Raw genomic sequence first — 25,180 nt, forward strand, 5'->3', positions numbered from 1 at the left:
ACAGAACTCGTCTTCTAGCTCGAAAATGTGGCAGTATATTATGCGTGGATTCGGAAAGCAGCTATAGCCTTTCTTTAATTTTTGGTTTTAGCACAAGCTTTGTATATATGTTCAATGAACTATAGTATAATTATTGGTAAAGAACTTGGTAGAATGTTTCTAATACATTCGAGAAAATTATTGTCTGCCAGTTTTGTTTACTTTTCACCAATGAAGAAAAAAACAACAGGCTCAATTTTGTATATCTTGTACTTAAAATCGTTTTTGCGCAATATACGTCAATAATTACAAGAGATATATTTATTTATTTATTTATTTATTCATTTATTTATTTATTTATTTATGATAGTTAATTCTCTTTTGTTAACGTTTGTGTAAGCATCTTGCCTAAACCTTGGTTCGGTACATTCAAAGTGAAACCAAAACGGCGAGCTCGGAAGAGGGTGGTGAAGCTGGTAATTAGCTGAGACGACGGTTGGCTGCTTTCTGAAGTTGCTCGTGCACGTCCTTAACCGGAAAAGGTTGAACTGAAAAAGTAGAAGCGACACGAAAATGCTCTACTTTTCCCGAGTGTGGTGTGGGTAGTAGTTGGCCCTCTGGAGGTCCGCTAAGAACTGAATGTAACGTTTTTTTATGACGGTCTGAGTACTGCTTTCCGCATAATTTGGATTTATTAGGTTAGTTATTTTTAAATCATATGGCACTAAACGAAGTTCGGTCAGTTGTTTCGAATTTATTTTAAAATAGATTTACTTATTAAAATGTTCCCCGCTTTTGTATTAAGTTGAAACCGAAACTACATGCGATTAACGTGAAGTGGGTGCGAATTCCCTCGCTGATAACGTGGTTTTTGACGTCGCGAACTGTTGGTATCGGAAAGATTATTTTTATTTAAACATATATTTACTTCCTATCTCTTCAAGCTTGGAAAGGTATCGTGACAGACTAATTACCTCACCCGAGCACTTCTTGTACCTGTGAATAGGACAACATTTACGGCTATCCTTGTATTTTGTTCAAGTATTTTTACAGTAACATGCTTAGTGCTCAAAGAGCCGAGGAGACTTAGAACTGAAGAGAATAATTTTTTATTCCCTTTTTATATTATTATTAATAAAACAGTAAATGGCTCGTTGGTTTAGAAAAAAAAGCAAGGAAAATGTTTAAACGCATGACCAAGTATGCACATATAAATTGTGCATTCTAATTGTGTCGTGAAGCAGAGTGCTTTCAAGCAATGTTGCATGGTCTTCAGGTTAAAAAAGTTAATGTTTCCAAGTAGTCAGTAGGTCAACAATGCATATTGCCGCGCGACAAGTAGGTAGCGCGGCCGTAGCCTAACGGTTATCGCGCTTGCATCCCACGCGAAGGGCCAGGGTTCGATTCCTGGGAGCGACGTGTCTTTTGTTTATCCCTGCATTGTAGTGTTCTGGCAAATTCGAGAGTCCTGGTGCTTGTTCGAGGTGCGAATGTTCGACGCGTCGAACTTTTCACGCCGATTATTCCAGAAGCCCACGCATGTACATAAGGGGCTCCGCCTGGCAAGCCGAGTCAGTTTCGCCCCAGCGTTCGACTCCGCTGCTACGCCGACTTCGACGCCCGCGACGCTCTGTTATTATCTTTTGTAAACTTTTATTTTTGGCACAAGTTCGCCACATTAAACGTTTATTTCTTCCTTTTTATTTCCTGTTTTTTTTGGTCACCACCCGTGACAGTATTTTACGGCAAAGCTAGGGTTAAATTTTCGAAGTTTCGCTTCTAAAACGGTTTGTTGTGCTCTGGTATCCGCGCCAACTGATATTAACAAGGGTACCCGATGATTTGACGGCTCGCACGTGGAACTAGCATCTCTCAATGTAAATCTATGAGATTCTCTTGTCAAAATGATGATTGCCCTGTCTACTTTATCAATAATTTTATCTTCCTTTTTGTGTCCTTTTATAAATACCTCGGCGTTAACATAACTAATGACCTCTCCTGGAATATTCATGTCTTCTTCAGTATAACAGCGCTAATCAAATATTGGGTTACGTCCTAAATAATGTTTTTTCTTGCCCCCGTTTCACAAATACTGGTTTATAAAATATTTAGTCGTACTAAATGTAAATTTGAGATTTTAATCTTGCATCTGCAGTAGAATTTAGCCAAAATCGCTCCGCTCGTTTTATATTTGATAGCAATTCACACTATAGCTAGCATTACCGTCTATGAAAGCATCCCCATCCCTGCATAATCACTTTCTCCATAAAAGAATACCTCGCCTCTGTTTCACAAGGTTTGGCACGATAACCCAACACTTCGCCACGCGCTATTTTCAAAGCCATCTTATCTACCGTCAGGCACCAATCATCAACTAGAGGTTAGGATTTCCCACTGCGGCACATCTACTTCTTATATCTCCTTCTTGCCTCCATTGATTGGAATCGATTTTCTTCAGTCATATTTACAGTTACTAATATTGCTGATTTGAAAGTTTTAATTACTAATTTGTTTAATAAAATTTCGCACTAAAATATGTTACTTTTTTTTCTTTTTATTGCTTTTGCATTTATATTTATGTCATAGTGCCGCCTCCTTTTTGTAAGGCGTACGGGTCTGAGATTAAAGGAAATGAAAGTATAAATGAAATCAGAGCACAACTGCACTATTTTGTGTCTCAGATATGTATATCGGCCCTGTAGCAAATTCACTTGATGCTTTGATTACTCAAGAACGTGCCAAAGCAATAGGCGACAGTGCACCTGTTGCTTAATCCTGTGCCGAATTCAGTTAATGTATAATGAAATCATGACCACGTGGGAACCAACTTTCTTACCTCGACTGCTGATGCGACGCTTGTGAGATCCCGTCGATCGCCGTTGATTGTTCATTCAAGAATTTTTGTACTCTTGTAATCGCACTACTTGCCTCAACGGTGGCTAGTTGTTTATTTACGCAATAACAGATTTTCATCATTGGTTGTGGGCCAATCGTTTTCGCGGTTTTGCAGATATACCGAAACACCGACCTTAAGGTCACGTATGTATCTAATGTGATAACTGCTATTTTTAAAAAAATGCAAATCGGCGGAATTTTGAGGCACAGCACTGCACTTCTGTATACTGCTGTTTTCAGACAACGTTTCGAAACTAAAAACTTTGTTCTCTCTTTTCTCGAAATTGTTTTGACTGACAGTTTTTGAAGCAGAGTTTGTGACACTGTTCCCCTGTTAGCACTGAGGGTCGTCTTTTGTTGGCCCTGAAGAAAAAAATGTATAAGCTCTACAATTATTTTCTGTTTCCGCTGCTTGCGCTTCACAAGGCAGTGAGTGCTAGTTCTTGCACCCACTTACCCCCCTTTCCCCCTCCTCCGCACTTGTCTTATGTTCAAGATCTACGGCCGTGCCTTCGTTCCTTGCACCTTCCGATGTGTTTTGTTTATTCTTACGCATTCGAAGAGGCAGCTAAAAAACGTTAGGACGTAAGTGGAGAGGCAACGTCAAGGCAACAGCAGCTTGCCGCCCCAGCAACTGTAGCGCAAAGTGTTGCTTCAAAACCGAGCATTTTTTCGCTCCGGCAACAGGGATATTGAGATATGAATACTTTAAACCATCTTGACTGGCATCGCTGCCTCAGCATGAACTTCGGTGATTAGAGAGTCCTGAAGACTCTTTTAGAGCGCAGCTTTTAGGTACCCGTTTCCGGCTTCAGCGGCGTCGTCGTCAACGTGACTGCGCGTTGCATTATGGGACGTTTCCTTTTATGACATCACACGTGACGTCCCGAGGGTCACGAGTGACGTCACCAAGGTCGCTAATGAAAGTCACGACCAAGGTCACGACCCTGGCAGTGAAGTCACCTGAAGGTCACGACCTTCACGAGTGATGTCACGGGGGAGGACGTAGAGAGGGAGGGGAAGGGGAGGAGGAAGGGAATGGCAGGGGAGGAGGAGGAGGAGGGGCGTACCCCCCTCTCCGGACCCTCCCCTCCTCCTCCTCAAGAGCTGCGCTCTAATTCGGCATTACAGGGAGTAGTAAACGTCTTTCATTTTTAGATTGTCACTCACGTCTTTTGACGTTGAATACATTTGGAGTCTGGGCCTGTTTGCTGATGAATGAGGGTATCTCTCCCGGGAGTTATAATAGCTGCAAGAGATCTTGAGATCACTTGATCCGATCGGTTTTGGGGGGAACGAGAAACTAAATGGACTTATACTTCGATTTCCCTTAAGTCCAGACGGAGCCGACGCTATGAGCTGGTGGGACCAATTAGAGAGAGTCAAAAGAGCACCGTCATGGTGTTCGTCATGCTTGTGTACGTGTTCTATCATGGCTAAACCGATTATAAACAAAAAATGCGTGGTGACTTGCGCTTTTGACGTTTCTTGATTGGTCCCATTACCTCGTCAGCTGCGTTTGAACTTAAAGGGCGACTGGTAACCCCAACATATATGTTTTTTTTTGTAATTATTATTGAAAACGACTGAAAATGGTTTCTAGGGATCGCCCCAAAAATATAAAACTTGAGAAACTGCGCGTTTGCAGAAACAACAAATATTTTCAAAAAGCTTGATTTGAAACGCCCGCTCGAATCTATGCTTAGTTAGCGAAATGGCGCGCTCTTTGCCTTTTTGAATGACACACACAGGAAGTGCCGTTTAATTTTCTCTCTTTCCCTCTTATTGTTTGTGGGAATTGCCACCCGGCCAGCCGCGTATTTCGCGAGACCTTCCTTTCATCGATTCCGCAATGAAGGTCAAGCCTCTGTAAGCTCCCTTACGCCCACAGATCGCCGCAGGTTCAAAACGCAGAGGATAAAAAGCAGGGCAACCCGTTTTGAGTCCAGAGCTTTGCTTTCTGATGTCCAACAGGTGTGCGTTGAACTGGATTTGGAGCTGAGTGAGTGTTTCTTTTGGTTCTGTGTTTGTGTCCTTAGAGTGACAGCCTTTCGGGTACGCTGTGACGTCGAATATCATGACAACGAGTTGATCGGACGCCCATAGCATGTTTGTCCAGCGCCAAATAGTGCCACCATAAGATATATCAACACGCCTGTGTGACAACCTTCGTCGCCGAAGGGTTCAAAGTCACAGGCACCCCAGGGTTAACTTTGAACATACCGAAAGCCAAGCACTTTCAAAAAAATCTGGCAACCGAAATAATTAAAGAAAAAAAAAACTATACCTCACCTTGAAGCATATACATTGATCTCTCCCACAAACCCGTTAAAACGATTTTGATGAATGTCGTACTTTCACGGAAAAGATTGGAACAGACCCCACATGCCTCTCAATAAAAATATGACGGGTCTCTTACACTCTTTAGACATTCTTGAAGTGTACATTAGGCCCTTTAGAAAACCGCAACGATTATCTCAAACCCCTCAAAATTTTTTTAAGGGTACGTCAAAACATTGCAAAAATCCTGGTGGGCCCTAAGACGGGTTTTCAATAAGGTCGCGTGACCTTCACTATGTCTGCGTAATGTACCTCAAAAAGAATGAAAGCTCTGATACATTCCTGAAACACAGGTTTGTGTAGCAAAATTTTCCAATTGAGTTACGAGTATCTGAATTCCCCTTAAAGGGGCCGTGAAACGAATTTTTAAATTGGGACTTTACTAATCGCATATCGTTTAGAGGGTTAAAAGAAAGAGGGTAGAAAATCAAAAGCCAGCTTTTCATTCCGAACATTTGAAAATATAGCCGACTATTTCGTACCACCTTTCCTTCATAAACTAGCTCTCCGCCTTCACTATGATACATCAGCGGTACCGAAAGCACGTCACCGGTGCCAAAATGACGCCAGGCGACCCACAGCTCACGCATTGGACACGAGAACTGCGTCCCTCGGACGTATGCGCTCGTCAACAATCAAACCGTCGACGAATATTTGGATTCACGTTCGTGGCCATTGACTGCCCTGACGGAACTTATCGTCACTTGCGAGTGACAAGCTCTGTAATGTGCTTAAAAATCACGGTAGAAGCTTGGAGTCATGGCACCGGTGCCCAAGCATGTCACTACGACGTGATTTCTCAATTAGCTTTTGAGTTTAGGATTAAAGCTAGTGGAGAGAAGTACAAAAATCGTTTCATGGCCTCTTTAAGCCGGGGTTACTGCTCCTACCATCATACAAAAGACAGTCTGCATACTTGACTCACCGCAATATCCGTGGTTCGAATACCGCTTGCCAAGTTCTTTGATCGAACTCATTGCCATGCGGCATTCAAAGCACGGATATCGTGGTGACTGGCGTTCGAGTCTAAGCAGACTGCCTTTTGTATTATGTATAAGCGTTGTAAACTCGGCTTTAAAGGTGCCCTAAAGAGGTATTTGAGATCGCTTAAATATGGCGACAACTAACTCTACTGGATCTAAACATCCTAGAACTATCTTAATCATGACGACACGTGGCGGATTTTGCTATTAAAAATGCAATCAAAGATCGAAACAGACCGATTTCATCTCCGGTGATGGCAGGAGCATGTTCCAAAACAAGGACCCCTGTCAGTCAATAGCAAGCGAAGGATACTCGCGCCTCCGACCGGTGGAGTCGCGGAGTGATATCTCGGATGCGCGCCGCTCGTTTTCCATACAGCCCGGATTACGATTCAACCCAGCGTGAGCGCGCTCGAGCGCTCAGGAGCTGACGACCGGACACATCACTCCCGCAGGAGACAAAAAAGGCAACAAAGTTCGTTGTTTTCTGAGACGATTATTGCAGTATTGTTTCCTCTCCACGAAAATGTAACATGTTTCAATTACTCTTTTTAATTACTGCTTTAATCTACAAATTCATACACATTTTTAATAACAGCCTTTGCAATCTCAACGCAATGTCGCGTTTTTATTGGTTACATGCCGTCCTGGCTGCTATAACAATCCTCCTTCCATCCCCGGAGATAATTTTGACATTTGATTGTTTTTTTTTATAGGAAAATCGGCCGGGCATCGTTTTGACCTATGAATTTCTATGATGCTTAGAGCCCGCAGAGTGAGTTATCGTCATATTTAGGCGGCCTTAGAAACCTCCCCATGGCGCCTTTAAGCTCAAGCGAAGTATACCGTTCCAGGCAAAAAAGCTGCCGTAAGTCCGTTCTCGTTTCGATTATTCAAGTGCGAGCCTCGAGAGTAGAAAAAGGGTGAACAGACTTGAATTCTAGGCGAAATGAATCGCATTTGTACGGACCTTTTCATCTCTGTAGTTGCCTGACCGCTGGACAGAGGGCGCTGGTTGACACACGCGGCGCCATTAGTGACTTCAATTTGGTTATTTTCGGTTTCAGCGGTCTCACGACTCTGTTGGTGTGTTATGTCGCTTTCGCTCGGTTTTGTTATATAAATGTATCCATTTTGTACCAGAAGGAATACAATTATGATATAAATGTATCCCTTCTGGTACCGAATGGATACATTTATATGTATCCCTTCTGTTTTCCTATCCCGTCTGGTACAAAAGGGATAAATGTATCCTTTCTGTTATAGAAAAAATACATTTATATGCATCCCACGAGAACTACGACGAAGTTACAAGCCTAAATTGTGGACGCTTTTACGAACACCTTCATCTGATAATGTTCGTCGTTCGGCCAAGTTCGGCGGCGAACGACCGAAACCAAGCCGGGGGAGGATTACCGATGTCTACGGCTGTACTGGACGGAACCGTTGATACTAGTTTCTATAAAAATAAACGATTGAAAAGACTAATTCCTAGAGGCATAGTGAAAAACAGGTCGACGCCTGGCTAACGATGTGCTCAATCTCAGAGAACAGAGGAACTCGCAAGTTTTTGTGCTCACTTTTCAGTTATCGAAGACACCAACGTTTTGTGAAAATTGACGACCGGAAAACCCCCCTTGAAATGACGCATAGAATGCAAAAAAGCCGCGATATTGTCTCCATCGGCTTCTTTAAAAAATGTAAGTACTCGAGAGATGTTCTGACGGTCCATCCTAGGCCGAGTAGGAAGTTTGTATAACTTTCAGATCTGCTAAAGTATTAATTAGCAGCATTGCACGATGCTGACCCTAGAAAACTATTTGTTATACGGACATTTTTTTACCGCATTTTGAAAATACGAGATAATGAACAAACACGTCAGTTGAAGTCTGACGTCTGTATTCCGTATAATTTGCGACATAAAATTAAATGACGCAAGAGAATTGACTTTTAACAAGCTTGGCTCAACTTAAATGCCAGGCATCACTTTAAATTACTTGGCAACTCTGCACTTGAGTAATTTACATGCAGGCGTTTTTTTTTTTTCTTTCCGAGTCACATATTGCGTGCCTCGGGGGCTTTTGTCAGGCACTCACATGCTGTCTTCAAATCGTTTTGCACCAAGGGAGCCCAACTCTTTTTGTCGAAATAAGTTAATTGAATTGGATATCTTAGAAAAATTGAATGGCTGCAGACATTAGACCGAGCACAGTGTATAGTTTCTTTAAATGCATAAAGGAACAGATCGAGCGAATCTTCATACCGCAAAAATGATTTGCATATATAATCAACAGCAACTGCTTTGGATTTTTTTTGAAGGCAGAGCACAATGCTTTCAAGAAACAGACATAGTGACTCCATGAGTTGACTATATTTGCCTTCTTCTTAAAGATCATAAGTGCCTCATCATAAATATACCTTGCGCCTCTTATTACAGCACTACCACTTTTACTTAAGGAAATTTGCGCTGTCATAAATAATTAGCCTTTCAACCCTCGTGTGTTTTAGATTCATCTGCATACTCAATGTGCGCCAGTGCTAACGCTGATTCCTTTCCTCACACGTATCCGGTATGCCGCCGGGGAAATTAGTCAAAACTTGTTATAAAATCAGGTGCTGAATTTGTGCACATAATGAGGGCATGCAGTTAGGTAGTAAACATAAGTACCAGATGACGCTTCGCAAAGCAAGGCAAAAAATTGCGGTAAAACGCGACGAAAAACACGAACACAACGCCTTCGCCAGGACGCGGAGGAAAAGAACAGCGACGAGTTGAAGCCACCTTATGGCGGCCGCGTCACGTGGTTCTCAGGTGGAAGCGCCCGTGCGAAGGAGGGTGTAAACGTCTATACTTTAGGAGCAGCATGTAAAGTTATTTTTGGTGAAGGCCGTGTTAAGCGAGAGTTAAAGAAAGCAACAGGCAACACTTACATCTGCTGGATGGAATTGGTTTGAACGCTAGGTATTTTCTACATACGGAACCGGTCACGTGACCGGAAACCTCCCCCCGCCCCCATCAGCAAACCGCCCCAGAATAGCAAGTTACCGCGCGACGTTACGACGGGATGTTACGCTTGACCTTGGAAATTTGACATTTGACCTTTTAGGCCAATTATATCTGACGGGTGTTTTTTTACGTTTTACTTTTCTTTTTTTTTTAAGCCTAACATTTACTTTTTAGTTACCAAACGTTGCAAGCACTAAAAGCGACCTATTAATTTAGGCTTAATTTTATTTGGCACTGGCGGCAGTAGCGAATAGGTAAAGATGCAAGCTGGCGGAAATAATTACATCCAGGCACAACCAATCAGTGTTCGATATGCGTCTTTACCTCATTATCCAGCAAACAATTAAGATTAATTATGTACTGAAAAGGCTGTTTCAACGTGACCGTCAGTATGCTTAATTCTGAAGCTGACGGAATGGGCTAAAATTACCAAATTGTAATAAAGCTCTAGAGTTTACATATTCTTAGAAATCTGTAAAAATAATTTCATGCTTTTGTTTCCAACTTAATCCCATTTCTGAGCCTCTATCTGAAAAAGCGTTTTCTTCTTTCAGTGAGGTGAAGAATATCCCAGCCTCTGTGTGACTGCAAGGAATACGTGCTGCGCCTTTCGAACCATTTGAGTGCCCGCTCACGCTAGTATATGTTAGCTCTCTCAAAAAGATAACAACTCGGGCATTCACGCTCCACAAAACTTCATGGAGTATCTTGCGAAGTGCTTTGCGCCAGCAGACACAGTAGGACATCTAGCGACAATTATCGAATAACTTTTACTATATTACAGCGAAGCTGGTTACGCCTACGCTAGCGGTCAGCTTTCTGTGGCAGTCGGAAAAGAGGAGGAAATCGCGTCTACAACGGTTGGCGCACCGTCTCCCCTAACATTGACTGCATTGCCACAGAAAGCTGACCGCGAGTATAGTGTCCAGTGTAGGGTGCCTTATCCAGTGGACTTTTCCTGCGCGGCAACAGGAATGACGTCACGACTTCGTGACGGTCACGAAGCCGTGCACGTCATGACTTTGTGACGCCATGTAACGTCACGACTTCATATCACGTCACGACTTCGTGACGTCATATGATGTCATGAAGTCGTGACGTTGCATGACGTCACGAAGTCGTGATATCGCATGTCAATTTTCCGCTATATGTAGTGGGGAAATTGACGTCACGTTACCTCAGCACCAATGCAGTTTCCCCGCTAAATTTAGCGGGAAAATTGACGTCACGTGACACAAAATCGTGACGTCCCGAAAACGTGACGTCGTTTCTGTTGTCGCACACGAAAAATCCACGGGACCCTAACCATAAAATAGGCTGGGGTATTTTCCCTTCAAATTTAGTGGGGAAATTGACTTCACGAGACATCAACACCAATTCAGATTCTTCGCTAAATTTAGCTGGGAAAATGACGTCATGACTTCGTGCCACGTAACCCATGAACAAATTCAGCGGCAGGAGGAGAGGAGGAGGAGAAGCATGGAAGCGCACCGGCCTCTTTTTGTCGTCGCTCCAAGCCGCTCCAGTGCCTAGTTCCCTTTCCTTCCGCCGAATGGTGGTCCAGTCACGCGTGTCTAGTTTCCTCCGGCTTCTCTGGGCGGCGACAATCCTCGGCATGTGTGTGCCTACCGTTCGTCTCGAAGACCAGCGATCAAGACAATAAATGTGTTCGTATCTTTGTTTAAAGCTCTGCGTCACGTATGTGTCGTGTGCAAAACAGCTTTTCGCTGCGGTCATTCCCCCTGCACAGAATGAGATGGCTCATAATTTTTTTTATCCTCTACTATTCCAGGTTTGGCATATATTTCGAAATGTATTATTTTCCGATTACAGGATACTAGAAATCCGTGTTTCCACCACACGCAATATTTTTACTTTGAAGCCACGTGCCTGTATTGCTTCGAAACCTTTTTGAGTGGAGCGAACGCTAAGGCTGTCCGTTTTCGCTCACTGTCTCTGGGCACTTTGGCGTCGTACTCAATGTCGAAAAACAAACGACCCGGAAATCTATGTATGCGGCTCTGAACACCTCCGGAACGACGCGTGCTTTCCATTTGAAGTCTGTTTGAGTGCAACAGACAACGAAAACAAAAGAGACGCCCCGTAGTTTCCGTGACGGGACTAATTGGAGCACACTGAGTGTTTGCTGAAAGTCGGGTTGAATAGGTACACTTAGAAAAAAAGCGTGTTATCTGTTTTATTTTTTTTTTTTCAGACCACACTGCAGTCGTTATGTCCGTTGACATTTTTTTGGCGACACCGAGATTCATCGGCCTCGAAAGAGCCCGAAAACGAGCCTTTGTTTGTATTTTTCTTTTGCGTTTATTTCCGAAGGGTCATTGCACTCTCGCTGGTAGGGAAACTTCCTATTGAATTCTCATTATAAAGCCATTCATTTTAACCTCGACATTACCAGAATGGATATCCTACCACCCCAGGGAAACCGGGCTACGGAGCTTTGCTTAGAAATCTTCGAGCTGGCCCGACTTTTTTTCTTGGGTTCGGTGACAGACGGCATCGAGCGTCTCCTCTGTTTAACATTGGAACGCGGGATGGTGTATCTTACCAATCGTAAGGATAAAAAAAAAACTCAGCATCTCGTTCACTGTCAAAATTCGAATAGTGCGTTCCTGAAAGACTCCTGACGATTCTGGCTCTTAACAAAACAAAATAACAAAACACACTCAATCGTATCTGCAACAACCACTCCTCTAACGTATATCTTACTCGTATATATATTTTTTTTTCATGCGCACCTAAAAAACAAGACTCCGCGGATCGCGAACGTCTTATCAGCTACGAAAATGAATGTTTATTGATTCCGTGAAGATGTGGGATGCAGTGAAGCAGAAGCGCAGAGTGTGGCGTATTATGTTGACGCTTCTAGCTTCGTGATTTGTTCTTCGGTGTTTTTTCTCGGCTAATGACGAAATCGCATTGACTAAGGAGCAATAATCAATCTAACAATCAATCAGTCAATCAACAATGTATTTTATTGTGCCCCAAGACAGCTGGTAGATCTTAGGAGGGCACGGCAGTCGTCACGCCCCGCGTTTTCTAAACTTCCAGACACTTTTCGGAGCGTAAGTCCGCCTGCTTCTAGCGCAGGGGTTGAGGGGACGTCAGGACGATGCCGAGTTCTGAATGACTCCGATTGGAAGGATAGTGGGTGGACCTTAATGCTAGCTATCTTGAGGTTTCCCGCTATCCTTCCAGTAAGAGCCAATCAGAGCTCTGCGTTCTGACGTCATCGCAGCCGCTGCGCAAGGAGCAGACGAACTTGCCCTCCGCATAGTAAATTTTCCACTTTTAACTGTTCCGCTCAGTTTATAAAAATGTGCCGCGAAGTCTTTCTTTTTTTTACTGCACCTAAATTTCATTACGGCTAGTGGATCACTCTAAAAACGCACAAATGATATATATATATATATAATATTCCCACTTTTTTTTAAAAGCCGGTAGTTAGATTATGGACACAAAACGGTGGTAGTATTCGTCACACGTCGCTTTCCAAACCCCAGTCAAACAAAGTATGGTGGTCAGAATATATTGGGCATCGCTTTCGAAGCGAAGCGATTGATTGGACCCAATTTGACACCGAACGCTCTCGCAGCACTCGTCTCCAATGCATGTTCACACTAAAGTGCACGAAATTAGTAACCAAAATGAGTAACTTCGGCTGATTGGAGCAGTAGAATATCGTGTGCCCGTTTGAAAGGGGTCTCTGGACAGGATACTTCTTCCGCTGCTTTAGTTAACGAAGCTAGTTGACATTTAAAGGTCTCATTTCAAAAGAAAAGAAAAAACACTTCATTAACTCTAAAAATAAAAAAAAATAAAAGAAAAACGTGCGAACACTTGATCTTTTTTTTTTTTTTTTAAGAAAATATTCAACCAAACCATATATGAGCACACAAAATGAACAGATTAGGATAATATTGATGGTGATTAGCTTGGGTTGTTGTTGTCATTTGTTAGCGAAAAAAGAGTCTTTCATTATTGCGCATAGGCAACCCACCGTGCATTGTTAATTTTACCAAATTTAAAGTTCAAAGCGCTATGGTGCTTCGTCTATTTCAACTACAACACTCGAGTTCCCTTCCGTGCTTGGAAGCGCATATTCTTCTCTTTTATACGGCAGTACTTAAACAATATTAAATGCTTCTCGAGAGCCAATACAGCCTTCAATTGCCCCCATCACGATAGACGCTGTTATTCGGCGGGCACATGTTGCCGCGGCCGATGAAATAACGTTCCCGCTGTTATGGATCGCTCTCCCAGACGCGTAGTAGTTGCGCATGCCATATTTTACGACACAGGAAGGGGGAGAGGGAGGGAGGGGGGTGAAGAGGGCTGCGCGCTAAAGCCATTTCACTATTAAAACGATCGTATCTGCGGTCAGTAACTCGGGCCATAAATGGGCTTCGGATCCGCGCACATCGCCGTTGGCCCGCATCGAATATGCCAGCTCATTCGCACGCAGGCAATCTTCGGGCAGCACCGCAGTTTGGTGTTTACGAAGTTCAGTTCAAAATTTAATCGACCACGATTATTTAACCCCTTTTTTTTTAATTCGCCCGAACGGAGAGCATCCTTTCTTGGCGTTTGGATTGCAAAAGCGAGTGAAAAAGAGAACGTTTAATTTGTGCCTGTTTATTGATGGCGTCAAAATATTTATTTTCTCGAAAGAAATATCTTGTAGGATTTTTTTTCCTTACAATGTTAGGTGATTTTTTCCGTTCTTAAGTATTTTAACGTGTATGATGTAAGGCCATGTGAGTTATTAAAGGTTATATGAGTTATTAAAGGTTATATGACTCGCTTCTAATTTGAAAATAGAATTTCCTTAACTCCCATATTTTTTGTAAGTAGTTTTTATTTATAAGTAGAAATAATAAACCTTTTACTGTAGTAATCCCTTTTCGCCACATTAAATATAAAGAGTGCTCGCTCGTGCATTTTGCAAAGGGTATAATAAACTTTAATGATTAAACAAAATACCAGCTACAATGCATGCCTCATCTGCATAGCACGGTCATGGACAGCGTAAGAATCGAATGGCCTGATGGGTACCGAGCACCGAATCAAGCTGAGCATTATACCGCCCGGCGGGTGATCAGTACTGAGTGATTAGTGGTGCATTCTCCGAAGTGTCCTTCTAAAGCGGAAACGAAAGTTCTTTCTTTAATGGCAGATCAACTTCAACTTTGCATCTCCGGATTGATCTCACGAGTTCTTCGCCCGAAAATAAATTGGTATACCGTATTAAAAGTTCGCAAGGCGAGCGAAGATTAAAGGTGTGCATATTTAGAAATTTTAGTTTTATGGTAAAAAAACTAAATGCATGCTCAAAACAACTTAACATTTTCGAGCGTCAAGTTATTGGGGTAGTCTTGTCGGCTACAAAAGCGGCACTATAGACCCTTTAGATAAAAGAGCGCCAACGGTCGCATGGAAATGCAACTAGCCCCCGCCGCCATCTTGAAGGATACCGCATCGCTCGTGCCAGCCTACGAACGTTTCATTGTTGCGATACTAATCACAATACGTTCGCCTTTCGTTGTGTAAAGTGAAATGGAGAGTGGTCTGGTTGCCCGAAATAGTGAAGAAACCCTTTTTTGTCTTGTTCTCCCATGATGTCCAGAATAAAAGCCAGCCTTGATGGAGGTGGCGACTGCCCATTCCACATGGCCAGGCCCGTTTGACGCGGAGATGAGTGAGCCTGATACATGACAGGTAGAGGGTTGTTATTAAGGGGAACTGTACGGCTATCGGTTTTTGAATACAGCTTTCTTCTGCGGGAACTTGCGTTCGTAGACGCGGAAGATCGGTAAAACTGAGGCCTCGGCGTGCTTGCCTAGCAGGTTTAAACAGGCTGATGAATTACAGCGTTCAGACTGCTAGTACAATTCAAATTTCAAAGTGAACATATCATAATGTTTTTTTTAGTTAATTCTAGTGCCAATTGTTTTCAAGGATTGTTCATTTTGCAACTACGTTTACCAAGGCGTGGGAAAATTATTGGGCCGTGAATACGACTTATTGAACGATAAATTTAAACTAATTTCGTGCAAAGCATTTTAAGGGAGGTACTTAATTTGTGTATGTTGTGGTAACCATGGGGTTCCCTATCCAAACCTAGCTTCGAGCAGGCCGTGGGAGTCGTCGTCACCAATGGCGTCGGTCTCCCGGATACAAGGAACCGAGGCCGAATTCCTCGGAGGAGCCGGCGCTCCCTTGCCCACTTTGGGTGAATGTGCCACCGGCCATTATAACGTCCATTATAACTCTCAAGGGTGGCTTGAGAGTTATAATGGACGCGACTGCTAGCGGCCTCCCCGGGCGTGTCCATTCTCCGAGGCTACATAAGCTGGCCCCGAAGGAGGGCCAGGGACTCTCGTCGGTTGAGGCCCTGGCTCCACGGAGCTCGGTTTTTCTTTGTGGGCCTCCGACTTCCCGTGAATCTGCATAATGCGGCAGCGCGGGAAAGCGACCGGGTGATACTGGCAATTGAGCCAGCGCCCAGATTTTTCCTGTCTAAGAGCGAAGCGTGTTGACATCTCAGTCAATAAACACGTTGAAAACGGACTCACTGTGTTGGTGTTGTCTCTCGTCCACCGGTGGCCAAAAAAAGCAGTCAATGGACGGACCTGGCCGTAACCGCTCAAAGAGCGGACTTCGGAGTGGGTATTTGCCTCAATGAGGACCAAAGGGTTAAATTGTAAAATTCCACAATGTACAGATATTAGAATCTGGCAAAACTTAAGAGAAACCCAGTGAGAATTGCGCCATAATCAAATTTGACTTTCACAGAACCAGTCTGCACAGAGGACGTGCTGGCGCCATCCGAGCAAACAGAAAGGGACACTGCTTATGCAGAACTGCTTTTAACATGAAGCCTACCTGCTTTGCGTGCTGTCTGCAATCTGCTAGCAAGTTCGGCAGTCAGAGGACTTACGAGCGCAGCGACTAGCAATCGGTGAGCCCGTAGTCACCGGATCGCCGACAACTGTGCACTGCGTGTTATATGAGCTCCTGACTGATCGGGAATAGACTCTAGAATAACATGATGATATACCCGAAAGCCTTTCTACGCCCACAGAAACGGACACTCACTTCTTTTTCACAACAAAATAGCTGCGAACGCATCACAAAAACACATAAAGACAGTTCAAGGAACTGATCCACTCTCACGTAAAACAAATTAATAGTACAACTCAGTGTCTTCTTCTTACTAAGATCAGAAAAAGAGAATTTCTCAGCCCGTGAAAAAGACACGTTTTTTTTTTTTATTTTCCACACGACCTCCTCACCACACCACGACTCTCACTGGGGCGACGTAGACAAACTGGGAGCACCCTTCAGGATGGTGTCTGCTTCCCAGTGTACCCAGCCAGAATTAGCCTTTTTTTTCACTGTTGTGAGACTTTTTGAAAGGGTCTATATCTCATTGATGAGCTTTCCAGCAATCACAATATTTATAAAATATTTGTTTCTTTCTTAGTGTATACCGTAATATCCCGAGTCATCATCCATCCCCGAGTCATTGCCCACCCAACTTTTTGGATGAATATCGTTTTTCAAAAAACACCGAGTGATTGCCTACCTCTAAAAAAAGCCAAACGCGGACTCAGCGATCCGCGAACATTCATCCTACCCAAATTGAAGCAGCCGCGAACATTATGGTTGAAGTACGTCCGTAAAAGCCGGTTCATACGACGGACCGAATTGCTATTTCTGTCCGCGGACCGTGTACCACGTGACCGTCACGGCACAAATTCCCGCGAACCGCGCCTCGTCTGCAGACGCGCGGACTGATAAAGTTGAGCGCCTTTTCACTCGCGGATTTTTGGCGGGAGATTGACTTCAAAAGCGTTTTATCTGGCAACGGTTCGATGTTTTTTGTCCTTCTGTTTTCCGACGATTAAAACAAAAATGATGCGTCGCTGTGTCTTGAGCGTTCGCTGGTTCATTTTGTCACGCTATTCTTGGGTCCACTCGTGAAAGAATCTGCAGAAACGTTATCCGGCTGACGCGACGCAGGTTCCGGTACCCCTCCGGGTCCGTGTCCGAGAAGCTACCAACAAAACTCGTCTAGCACGCCGCGATACTTCTTGCACGTTCAATCAGCCTTTCACTGGGCAATACCTTTCTTGTGGCTGTGCTGTAAGTACTTCAGAGTTGTGCACGAGCGCGGAGTGTGTGAAGGCGTCTGCCAACTCCCCTCCGCGAGTTCAGGGCGTCGTCGCTTCTACGCCGAAGCCTTCTCGAGCAGGACCACGCCAGTGTCACTGTCATGTCTTGGGTTAATAAAGCCAGTGTCGTTTTGCGCGACGCCTAACACGCTGTTCTGTCTCGATCTGTGCGTAATAGCGGCGTACAGTACGATTTTTTATCGCGCTAGCAAATATAGCTTTCTCTCTTGGGCAACGTTGCCACGGTGCGATGTTGGACTTCAGCGGCACTTTTGGGTGGCGAACAGGCCCGGTCCGTCCGAGCTGGCGTCTGCTCGTCGTCTCCTTCGAGTGGATGTACTTGGGAGACGGACGAACCGCGGACATGTTGTCACGTTATCAATCCGTGCGTGGATCAGTCCGTCGTGTGAATTCGCCATAACGAACAAAACGAAGGAGAAGTACACGCTTCACTTCGTTTACGCACTTCCGCCTTGATTCCCGCGACCCCGCAGTCGGAGTACAAGCCTGCGGAAGGAAAACAATGGAGATAAAAAAATGAAACTTTGTTTTGCTTGCAAAAACAAGCTTGTTAAAAAAAAAAGTCGGAAAAATAACATAAGTAGTAACCCATTCAGGGATCGCGAGGTCAGCGAACGCCCCATATCCTGGAATGAAACAGCGGAGTGTAAGATCAAAGATGTAAGCTCAAAGACCATCTCCACCGAAATAATGTCACCGCGAACCAGCTCCTTCTCTCGGAACGTCGCGACCGGTTGGTGAGATTGTGTGATGTTTGAGAAAAAGCCAAAAGGTAAATTAAGATTTCTTGGAACGCCGCACACCGCCGTTTGTAAAGCGTCCCATTTCGAGCTCTCTGTTCGTGGTGCCGTCCACGCCATAGAGCAACGTCGCCTCAACCCGCGTTGATAGCACGCCGCGAACGGACGCTCGCATGTAGGCACCAAACAAGAAAGTTGCACAAGAGCCTGCTCCTTGTGAAAGACAAAGTGCCCAACTTGGCTCGACGCCAAAGTATTTTGCCAACGCGGCCGCCGACTTTCCTGCTTCCCCCAGCATCGCTCTTCGTCGCTTCTTCGCTCGCTCGTTGCGCCCTGGCTGGTTTATATATTTTCCAGTTGACTTTTTTTTGTTAGTGAAGAGATTATAGCGGTGTTAGGAACGTAATTTCACGGAGCAAGCGTTCGCGCTGTATGCCGATTGGCGGTGTTCATCGTGCGTATGCAAGCAACGGACTTTGCGATAGTAAAATGTTCTTTCGTGAACATTTCTTGCATAAAACAATAAAACTAATTTGAGTTTTGAGTTTAGTGTATCGCTTGTGCAGCCGCGCTAGATATGTACAAAGAAATGGACTTTTTTTTTAGCTTTTTCTAAATGTTTCGTCCTTGCCCACCGAGACATGGCTCACCACACTTTTCTTATGAATTTCAGGCGGCAGGGGAGTGGGCAATGACGAGGGACATTACGGTACTATATTAACAAAATCTTCTTACATTATTATACAGAGACTGACATAAAGAATTGCAAGCGAGGGTTTAAAACTTGAAGGGTGATCGAAGTATCCCAAACCTAAATTTAGATATCTTGACCGGAATACGCATCTGAGCAAAAATCAGGCAATTTTCTAGCCTCGCCTAATTTCTTCTATAGGTACTGAATCACATGCACGACAAGCCATAGAAGTGGAGAGTTGATAAAGGCCCACCTGAGACAAATCAATGAACATGAGATAAACATCTCTGTTTTGTTTGCTCCATAGATATCTGCAGCTGATGGGTATAAAGCCACGGAAGGTCTCGTGAAATTTCCAAAAAGTACTCGACGACAAAAGAAACTGCAGCGTGCTTAGGTGAGCTAAAATTGGAGTGACATGCTCCAGTGACGTACTTTAGGTTGTATTATTTTATTTTTTTTATTTATTACAGCACTGTTTTTGTTTTGCTTTTTTATTTTTGTTTTGCTAGGTCTTTCTTTCGTTGCCTTTCTTTCTTCCATCTTATGATTTTCATTTCCGTTCATTTCTCAATGTAGCAAACCGGCAATAGGCGCCGGTTGACCTCACTGTTTTATAAATGCCTGCGTATCTCTCTAATAAAACTAGGGTTCATTTTTCACTAGGTTTTTCTGATGCAGCGTTAATTAGTGTATTTTAATTGAAGCCGTATATTTGTAATTCTGGAGGCCAAATCACTACGAAAAGACTAAAGAACACGAGCACGAGAAATTAGAGTAAATAAATTTTGTTTTCCGCTTAATGAACTGTGTCCGCAATTGTAAAATTGCTATTGATTTTTTGTTGCATCCAAAGACGGTGGACATAAACGGGTTTTCTCGAAGCTGAAGGAGCGTCATAACTACTGGCTTTTCTCCCGACATATCTGTACACAAAAAATACAGAGGTTCAGATATTCATGCAACCCGTTTTATAACATCAAAAATAACAAAATATGTGTACCAAACGTAACTCGCATGAAGCTGGTGTAACAATTTACAACGAGCTCAATACAACAATTGAATCTACAAATAAGCTCAAGGTTTACAAGCTGACTCTCTAGTTTTTTATTGCCACTTTTCAGGGAGTAGGTTAAGTTTTAAGGTTGCATCAATCGCGAATACACTACGATGCAAACAGATAGACATTTTTTCGTCATACTTACAAGCGCAGTCAGAGCTACAAACCAATGGGGCTAACGAAGTAGTTCCAAAAGTGAAGCGTGGAGTTTGCGTGCATGCGTTATTGCATTTTAATCCAGTCATTCGCAGTGAGTTTCACGTGGACTTGCATTTTTACGTTGTGCGCATGTATTTTAGCCTTTAACTGGGATTTCACTCACGGTAAGACGAAGGATAAGGAAGAATTATTCGTCTCCTCAATCTAAAGAAACGCCCGGAAAATTGCGACCTTCCTACCGGAACGCTAAATTTGCAATTGCCTTCGGTGCGTACCGTCTCCTCCAGAGGACGGACTAAGATAAACACCCGGCTCTCACAGAGGCGCGATTTGAAACTATGTTATGTCGCAACTTCTAACGCAAAGCTAGATTATATCTTCTTCTTTTTACATTTCTGCATTTTTTTTTACAATTTTGGGGTTGATTATATTGGTAGCTTCAGCGTAGCCGTCAATAAATTCCTACCATGTATAGACTACCAGCCGGTAACTTTCAAAATTGCTTGTCTTTTATTGACAGGTATCTAGATTTTGCCTCTAGAAATATGTACTCGCTTGTTTTAGGCGGCGATTTAAATATAAACACCTTACAAAACTCTTCCATTTCGTCGCGACTGACAAATACCTTAACTAGTGGTGGTATTTTTAACGTCATCAATTCTCCCACCAGAATGACCCATTCAACATCAAGTGCTATTAATTGTTTTATTACTAATGTGGGTACTATTGTCAACAGTGCCGGCACAATAAGCGCCGACATAAGCGACCATTTGCCAGTATCTCTTTGTTTTAGAACGCAAGGGTTATCAAGGAGCGTTAAAAAAGTGTTTACTTATCAACCTATGACGGACTGCGAACTGCACTCTTTTCGTAACACAGTTATTGACACAGGCTGGAGTTCTGTTTTTTTAAAGCAGTGCGTGGACGAAGCGTATGCTTTTTAATATATTTAAATCTTTTTATGTCACTTCTTTTCCGTATAAAACAGTTCTCGTTAGAAAGCGAATACGTGAACCAAGGGTTACCCCAGCAATTTTACAAATGATACGAACAAAAAATCGCTTATATTAGGCGAACTTTTCTTCAAGAGGTGACGGGGATCCTACAGTTTTCAAGAAATATCGCAATCAGCTTACGTCTGTTCTAAAAAAAATCAAAAACAGAATATCATAGACATCTATTTCAGGACTCGCACAAAAAGGGAATTGTCATTGTATAGCCAACGATGAACAAAGTGCTTCAACACAGCAAACATAAGAAACAAATAGAATTCACTTTCAATTGCGGGTGAAACCGTATCAGGGGTACAGCTTTCGGAGTATTTTAACCGCCACTTTACAAACATACATTCAAGAGTACACAATGAGAGTGCGTCCCCGTTCATCGTATTTAGGGTAAATGAAACTATGTTTTCTGACACCTACGGACGAATCAGAAGTGTTTCGTGTCTTTATCGGACTGAGTAATAGAAAAAGTCATGAAATAGATGATATACAAATAATGCCTGTTAAATTTGTGATAGATGTCATTTCCCCATTATTGGTTTATATCTTTAACATGGCCTGGTCAACTGGCCAATTTCTAAATAACGTGAAACTCGCAAACGTTTCTGTATTACATAAGGGAGGGACAAAAATATAGTTACAAATTATAGACCGATATCTTTTCTGCCCATCTTTTCTAAAAGGCTAGAAAAAAAATTATATTGTGGCGATCCTCCACACGAAGGAGAACTCCGCGGACGGATGTCGTGACGTCAACAACCCAGGAAACTCCGTCCCCGGCTCCACCACGTGCACTTGAAGAGCTTTCGTGCTGATGGGAAGAAGCCTTCTTCTTCTAAGCGTTGTGAAAGATGATTGGGGGGGGGGGGGGGGGGGGGGGAGGAGAGGGCCAATAGTGGTTGCGCACCGGGCGCTTGGTCACTGGCTCTCGGGGGGAGGGGTGTGTGGGGAGAAAGGTTGGGGGTGGAGGGGAGAGATAGAAATAGATTTGTAGAAGGGGAGGGGGGGCGGGCATGTCGGAGTACGCGCGAGGGGGATTAATTTAGTTGCATCGAATGCCGGGTGGCCGGGGATGGGGGGCGGGGGGAGTTGGGGGTCCAGCGCTGGAGGCTGGCACGGCGCGGTGTCCGGCGATCAAGCAATCGTCCGGGGCGACCACGTCGTGTGGTGGGAGGTCCCACTCTAGTCCATCCGCGCCTCCGCCACGGAGGAGAACGGCGCCACGAGGCGTCAAAAATGAATGACGTATGTCTCACGTGATGCGCGCTCCGCGGAGGAAAGGGGCGAATTTCTCCTTCGTGTGGATATTCCATTAGACGACTTCTTTGTCAAACATTCAGTGTTAATGGACTCTCAATTTGAATTTCGGAAGGGAACGTCCACAGAATGTGCATTATTATCTCAAAAGGAACTTATATTGTGTAATATAGAACAGAAACAATTGACGCTGGGGCTTTTTATTGATTTTAGTAAAGCATTCAACTGTGTTAATCATACAACGCTCCTTGATAAGCTCTCGTCTTACGGTGTAAGGGGCACCTCTCTAGCCCTTGTTCATTCATACTTAGCAAAGCGTCAGCAATGTGTCTCAGTGAATAATTATGTATCTTCTTTGCAACTACTGAAATCTGGTGTGCCGCAAGGCAGTATACTTGGCCCGCTGTTGTTCAATGTGTATATTAATGACATAGTGAACATTTGTCATAAATCACGTTTTATTATGTATGCCGACGACGCTAGTATTTTCCTGTCTGCGACGGATATTCATGAACTTTTTTACAAACGGAAACAATGTGATGGAGAAGTTTCTTTTATGGTCGGAGAAAAACGGTCTGAAGGTAAATTCTGACAAATCAAAGGCTGTTGTTTTCAGACCTGTAAATAAACTCATTAATACTAGTTATGCTGTAACCATTGGTAGCAGTCAGATTTAAATAGTAAGCTATCATAAAACGCTAGGTGTAATTTTTTTCAGAATTATTGCAGTGGGATCACCACATAGAATATTTAGCGTACAAACTGGCAAAAGTAGTTGGTATTATCGGTCACTGTCGGTCTCTATTGCCTACGAATGTTAAAACTGGAGTTTATCATGCTTTGTTTACTTCGCAAATTAATTATTGCCACCTGGTATGGGGCACCACCACTAAAACAAATATCAGTAGATATAATGATTCTACAAAAAAGATGCTACGTTTTATTGCGAATGTTCCCTATTATACTCATGCCGAACCATTGTTTTCACACTATAATGTTATGAAAGTCTCTTATGTTTATGACTATCGTTTGTTGTCTTCGTATTTATTCTCATCTGCAGAGTTCATTGCTTTTTTATCCGTTCTATCAAATCTAACCAAACACGAATTCGTCATTAATCTCCGCCGCAGAGTTCTGGAATGTTCCTCATTTTCGCACCAATTATGCATTACAATCCCTTGTTCATAACCTGCCTAAACTTCTGAACATATTCATTATAGATGGTGTTGATATTAATTGTATAAAAAAAAATCACTGTATGCGCACTTTGTTTAGATAGATATTCTTGTGTCCTTTTGCTTTCATTTATAAACGATGTCCTGTACCTACAAGGGCACCGGACCCTGTCAAGTCTCCTCATGGAGGCTTTTTGTCCGGTGTCCTCGGCACCAATGTGGCGGAAATAAATTCAATTCAATTCGATTCAATAAAGACCAATAGGGTAATTGAGTAAAAAGGAAACACTCTTCAAGAACCAAGAGCCAGCCGCAACGGATGTCAACGATCACAAAAAAAAAAACTAACTTATTAGACAAATAATTAACTAATATCTACTAATTAATTTTTTTTTAAATCAGTGAACCTCTGAGTCAGTCAATTTTAGGAAGACGTAAAGCACGTGTGCAGCGTGGGAGTGCTTTGAGATTACGACTTGTGCAGCAGGCGCAGGGCTGTCGATATAAAAACGCGGAAGATAAGAATATCATCTGCATCGTCGCATTACTAGCCTTGCGTCTCTTGCACGAGAGGAAATTTTAGCGCACCCTTCTCCCCTTTCATACGTGCTTCTTCAACTCTTCCGAAAACTGACTTCTTTAGAAGATTCTGATGGCGCCCAACAACTGTCTCATTTAGTTGCTTTTTTTTTTTCATCCCTGACGTCCGCTTAGCTGGATGGCAAGTTATTATCATAATTTTTTTTTTCACCCCACGTTTTGTAGATGTGCAAGAACCGGCACGCTCTCACTGTTCTAAGCTTATTCGCCCATCATCTTGTTCTTTTTGTTTTTGTTTTTCATTGTTGGTTTTAATTTGCTATTACATAGTGTATCGTTGTTCTTTCGTGAATAGCTTTCTACTAATATATTTTTTAAGATAAAATTGAAAATGAGCGGGGCTAAGCGTAAGAAAATAAGTACCGACCGTTTTCGTTCCACAGAAAAGGCTATGTCAGTTCAGTTCACTTCAGTTTATTGTACCTCGAAGGCATTTCAGATAAAATGCATTACATGAGGGGGGGGAGTCAAATGGCATATACAAATAGCAGAACAGTGAGGACAAGGTAAATAAGAGGAAAACGCAAAAACTACCAACTAATATGACAAATATCAAAACAAAACGTGTAGAAAGAGTAATTAACAAATAAACATGTTAAAGATCCACACTTTTCAGGTGTGCCTTGCAGAGTTTGTGGAATGTCTTCGGGATAGATTCACGTACTATATTTTCAGGAAGGGAATTCCAGTTAGTAATAGCGAGAGAAAGTGCGGAATTTTGGAATTTCTTAGTTCTTGCGCATAAAGGTTTGATTTTTAAGCTGTGGTCGTGACGCATGGAGATGTGAGGTGGCGGGTGACAGTTGGTGTTTCGAAAATGAGAAGAGGAATAGTAAGTGTTGTAAAAAAGGACAAGACGAGCAAGGTCAGTTCGTTGAGATAGAGGGCACAGGTTGAGGTTGAATTTTAGGGCCGTTTTACGTTTGTGAGTAGTCATGTGTTATAAAACGTGATGTCTTGTTTTGCACCGATCGAGCTACTTTCTACTACTATTCTACTTTGTAGATTGCCGATAAAACGGTAAAACTAAATTTACAGTCGAACCGTAATACTGCGAACTTGAACTAAATT

At 43.1% G+C, this 25,180-nt stretch overlaps 1 protein-coding gene across 1 annotated transcript in view; it reads left to right on the forward strand.

The window, feature by feature from the left end:
* Positions 1 to 25,180, forward strand: part of LOC8024287 (glutamate receptor ionotropic, kainate 2) — a 326,542-nt gene that overhangs the window by 71,106 nt on the left and 230,256 nt on the right. The gene's annotated exons all lie outside the window — the stretch shown is intronic.

Source organism: Ixodes scapularis, unplaced genomic scaffold (genome assembly GCF_016920785.2).
Source record: "Ixodes scapularis isolate PalLabHiFi unplaced genomic scaffold, ASM1692078v2 PGA_scaffold2__306_contigs__length_199485367, whole genome shotgun sequence".
In the NCBI taxonomy this organism is placed as follows: Eukaryota; Metazoa; Arthropoda; class Arachnida; order Ixodida; family Ixodidae; genus Ixodes; species Ixodes scapularis.